We start from the raw sequence: 6,000 nt of genomic DNA, 5'->3' as shown, positions 1-6,000 counted from the left end.
GCGAGACGTCGCCATAGAAACCAACTTGCGTCCAATCAACTTTTTTTCAATATTTACATTGCTGCCATACAAGGAGCGATACAAAAATAGAATGAAGAGGATGTATGATATTGAAATTATATTATTTAAAGTTATTATTATAACAAGAATACAACAAAAAAGAAAAACCAAATGTTAAATAAAAATTTAAAGAGCAATTATTTTAAATAACCTAAAGGGTGCATGATTCGAGACGGGAAAAAAACACATAACAAAAAAGGAGCCATACGCAAGAACATTAAAAACTTTTATGCTTTTATTTTATATTGTCATCAAAAATAGAAAACACCTTGAAAAATTACATTTTCTCTATTTTCTCTTACGATTTGGTCCTCGTTTACATTTTTCTTTTGGGTTCAGTTAATACATGTTACGATCAAATAAATACATAAGAGCTTTGAGCTTTAATGTTACACGGCTTAGCCGCCAAAAAAACTGGAAAACTACATACAAATATAAATAGTTTGTGTATAGAAAAAAATAAATATTGTTAATAGAATAATAAAGGCAATAGGTGAACATGATGGCTTCAGTCCCTGAGTATAGTCCACATTAGGTATGACATTCTGTTTTTACGATGGATTCATAAGTTTTTCCAAAACGGAAATGATATCTTCAGCTTCCCGTGGATTCAGATCCTTCAGTTTGGGAATAATGTCTGGAAGAAGTGCTGTTCTCTCTTCGTCTGTGTTCTTGACTGAGGCCGTGTGGATTTCGCGCAGTTTCGTATGAAGCCAGTCTTGCCTCAGTTCAACATGTTTATGCTCCCCGAGGTTATGCATAAGTTGGACCTCATTGATAGCCCGTTTGCTTTTTGAAGAGAAAAAAAAGACATTATAATACATTCAAACAAACAAAAAAAAATGGGGTGAAAAATATTAAAAAAGGCTATAGCCTACTTACCTCAGTGGCTTGCTATCGGCATTTGTCGAATAGAATAATATACAGATGGAGAAAAATACAACAGTTTTCTCCAAAGATCCACGATTGATGCTGGAAACCATTTTATGAACCTGTGAATTAAACGATAAATGTGTTTATGATAATCATCATTTTATAAATGCAACAAAATTATATTCAACTAAAGATGTCAGTAAGAATTCAAATAAAGCAACAACACAATTTATTAAATAACCTACTCAACTCACCAGTGCTGATATTGAGTAACAGGTTTCGGGAGTTCGTGCATCAGCCTATCAGTTCATTAGAGTTGGTTCACAGTTCACTGGGTGAGTTCCTTTTATAGCCCTGCGCCCATTGATGAGCCGCCTTCATTATTGGTGATGATGTCACCCCTTGCCCTGATGAAGAATGCGCGTGACATGAAAACACCTCTACAACACCACCCATAATTCAGTCCTCATTACCTCTCTTGAAATCCCGCCCCTGTATTTGAACTTCTGTCCGTAAATTAGAGTGGTACAATTTCCTTCAAATTATAATTACTCAAACAAACTATATAGATAAATAAAGAAAAAAAACATAAAAGAAAAAAAGAAAAGAAAGTTGTTATTCCAAAAGACACATTTTTTACAAAAAATTAAAGAAAGCTTGTTCATAATAAATCAGGTAGCAAAACTATATTATATGTATTATATTATATTATATTATATTATATTATATTATATTATATTATATTATATTAATTATATTATATTATATTAATTATATTATATTATATTATATTATATTATATTATATTATATTATATTATATTATATTATATTATATTATATTATATTATATTATATTTATTATATTATAACAATAAAAAATGCTGGGTTAAAAACAACCCAAGTTGGGTTGAAAATGGACAAACCCAGTGGTTGGGTTGTTTTAAGCAAACATTTTTAATCCAACCGCTGGGTTAAAACAACCCAATTGCTGGGTTTGTCCATTGTCAACCCAACTTGGGTTGTTTTTAACCCAGCATTTTTTAGAGTGTAATCTAATATCAATTTCAGGAAATGTAATATGTTAGTTGTATTACAGTGATAAATTATGTAAAACAGCTCACAAAGTTTTGAAGGATAATAGGATAATATAGCTACACTCTAAAAAATGCTGGGTTAAAAATAAACCAAGTTGGGTTGAAAATTGACTAACCCAGCGGTTGGGTTGTTTTAACCCAGCGGTTGGGTTGTTTTAACCTAGCAATTGGTTTTTTTTAACCCAGCGGTTGGGTTAAATGTTTTCTTAAAATAACCCAATTGGGTTATTTTTAACCCAGCATTTTTTAGAGTGTATAAATTATTATTTCAGAAATTTGTGTTATTGAAAAAAACACATATTTAAAAAAATGTTTTACCTTTTAATCAATAAAATAGAAATTTTGCTTTCCAACAATAGTCTATTCTAAAATTGCGTGTGTGTGTGTGTGTGTGTGTGTACATTTCACAAAATAAACTTTTAGAAAAGACTGTTTATTGTAAAACATCATTTCTGAAATATATCCTGTGTGTGTGTGTGTGTGTGTGTGTGTTTGTGTGTATGTGTTTGTTTTCTAAATTAATCATTTGTATTCGATTATCATTTTTGTATGTGTGTGTGTGTGTGTGTGTGTGTGTGTGTGTGTGTGTGTGTGTGTGTGTGTGTGTGTGTGTGTGTGTGTGTGTGTGTGTGTGTGTGTGTGTGTGTGTGTGTGTGTGTCTGTGTGTGTGTGTGTGTGTGTGTGTGTGTGTGTGTGTGTGTGTGTGTGTGTGTGTGTGTGTGTGTATATGTATATACATATATATGATTTTAGAATAGAATTTTAGAATTTCTATTTTATAAATTTTCTCTTAGACTATACAGAAAATGTATACATTTATAGATGTCACTATGTCATTGCAGCTGCTCCATGTTTTCTCCATCAGGTGGTAACCCAGCCAAAGGACCTGCTCCAGTCACAGGTGTCCAGAGAGGCACATGGAGAGGTGGAGGGCTCTGTCCAATTTATGGCCACCGATGACAGATTAGGTAACTATGAGCGAAGTTTTCTAAATGTAGCCCGGGAATGGCTATGTCATGACACAGAGAGTACTTTTGAGCACCTAAGCAGGTCTGACCCGGAGATCTTACCTCGTGGTGTGGTTATAGGGTTTCTCTCCGATCTATATGCCTACAGCTTCATAACTCGAGAAAAAATGGGGTATGACGACAGGGAGCAGGCAGTCTGATGACATACGAGGCAATAAACATCCCCCGAGTCTGTAAATTAGAGGGTACAGGGGAGATCATCACCCAATATCATGTGTTTTAATGCAATAACCAGTAAAGTGTTTGTAAGCTGTATCCAATACCGCTTATTCTGGAGATGCCCACTGCATCTCATGCATTGCACCTGTCGATGAGCGTACTGTTTCATCCTCTGGCATTCTGTAAAACAAACTTCACAGGTGGCAAGCAATTAAAGTTGTTTACATACCATATTTGCAAGATTTATGGCTGACAAGGCCCGCACGTTGGAGATGGTTGACCTGGTCCTGGTCGTTTGCGGGACTGTTATGGGCTGAAATGGGCATGGCCTGTTTAGATGACACCCGCCAAACAAATAGACCTTTGACCTTTGCATGGGATCCCTAGCACAGTTCTAACAATCCTAAGCAGTATTTAGACCCTTTGGAGGCAGGAGGGGGGACCTTTCAACCTGAGAACTGTAGTTCTCATTACCTCATGCTTTATCAATGCAGGTCATGTTACCAATACAGATGATTATTCAGGAGAATTCAGGGGAAGAATATCACGTCACCTAAGGACACCCAATGCAATCGTGCCACAGGTGTAGAAGCTATGTAGGTCCTTGTGACACAGTGAATTGAATCTATATTAAGTGCCACCATGTAGCTATTTTTTTTTTCTCAAGGTTTATTAAGTAGTAAAAAGTTTATTACATGGGCTGACTTGAATACAACATCTGACGACTAAAATGGATGGTAATATATGTTAATAGCTGGCATCTGACAACAGGTGAAACATAGTCATAAAAGAGGGTATTTGCATGAAATGCTGGTTCTAAAAATACTTTAAGATATTATTTGATCAAATGTAATTTGTGTAACATGTTTTTTATAGTGATTTTACAGTTCTACAGTTTTCTGATGTAGCACATTAAAAAAATCCACTGATCAAGATTTTAAACAAGAACCAATTTTAAAATGTTTAAAAGAGCAGAGCAGAACAGAAAATAATAGAACAACACAGAATAAAATAAAATAGAATAGAATAGACGTGTATTTCTGTATTTACGAAACAGTATAAACAGAATGTAGGCCTAAGTACAATGTATTTTACCAACCAATGAAAATAAACTTGCATGCTGTGTGCTACTAGCCTACTCTTAGAAAGTACAGTAATGCAATGCAATATACAGAACAAATGATAAATAAATCATATAAAATTACAATAAATAATTACAAAAATTGTAAATGCGTTTTATTTTATTATAAAATTATAAATGTATTAAAATTACATGTTTATTTATTGTATTTTTGGGGGATTTTTTCTCTCTCGGTTTTTTATGCGAATAAACCTTTAACTTTGTGACCTTTTAAAAAAAAAAGTGACGCCGTCTTACGTGTCAACCTTACGTACCCAAAGACATTAGTAACACATTTAATGCACTTTCACATGCGATATTGCCTTTGGGAGGTAAAAAGAATGGCAGTAAAAATCATTTTAGCTGTTATTTGATGACGCCATAGACCACGGAAGCCATTTCTTACATGAAAAGCTACAAAAAGCGGCCTTTATGTAAGAAAGGGATTTCTCCAGCAGTGAAAATAGTTGCCTGACAAGCCGAGTGACGCACAGAGAAGTGAAGCTTATTCATGAATGGACTGAAGATATAAAGGTTACGTAGCTTTTCGTCTCGCAGCAACGGTGTGATTTATGAAATGACACTTTTAAGTAGCACACCGCTGTCTGGTGAGCTGTTTCTTCTTCAGTTTTTCTTTAAACGTCGTTTTTTAAAAGATAATTTTGTTCAACAACAATTACGTTTTTAGAATTAATATATTATTACATTTTTAATGGCATCATGCTGTTGATAGATGCCGTCCATACTTGAGCATGCGCAGTGGCGAACTGGACCGAAGCAGTAATTGGCGGAAAAATATGAGAGCATATTTCGTTAATTGGCAAAACAGGTAAGTACATGACAGTTTTCCTGTTGATTTAGGCCCAGTACATTAAATACGTTTTAAATTTACTGCACTGTTACATATTTAGTCGCTAAGGAGGAGCATTTGAACAAGTTGCTGTAACAATGTTGCCGAGAATCTGTGGTAAATGACGTCGCGTGACATTGTAGCAGTCAGCTTTAGCTACAGTTTCTCCTGTTTTACAAATGTAAACACAATAATGTCCTTGTACTTTTAAGGTCCATCTCTCTGAGTGAAAGGGTGACCAGCTAAATCCTCAGAAGCCTGTCAGGTAAGAGGTATACACGAATTGGCACATATTTGATAAAATTTGATTCCTTGAATTAAATGAATATTATCATATCAACAGATGTTATTGGGGGACAACTGGACAAATAGGACACTTGACTTTAATGAGTCATATGAGTATTCACTAACATTTATACTAAAACTTAGATTATTCATCAGGTTACATAAAGGTTTACGATAAAACTTTAAAATAAGGTCAAATCCACTAACTTTAGTTATTGTATTAACTAACATGAACTAACAATGTGAAATACAATGGTTATAGTGTTTATTGATCTTTGTTAACGTTAGTATAAAATACAACTGTTCATTGTTCATTAGCAGATGTCCATTAACTAATATTAGCAGGTACATCTTTTGATTTTAATAGTGTATTAGTAAATACAGAGGTGTAAAGACTACTTGAAAACCATACTTGAGTAAAAATACAAATACCTTTACAGCAATAATTTCAATACGATTTGAGTAAAAGTCAGGATTAAGCCAGGATTAGGCCTTAGTTCAATTAGGACATTTAAGTAGCTTTTATGAA

Source organism: Gobio gobio (assembly GCF_949357685.1).
Source record: "Gobio gobio genome assembly, chromosome: 25".
In the NCBI taxonomy this organism is placed as follows: domain Eukaryota; kingdom Metazoa; phylum Chordata; class Actinopteri; order Cypriniformes; family Gobionidae; genus Gobio; species Gobio gobio.
Note: the sequence above shows the minus strand (reverse complement) of the source record.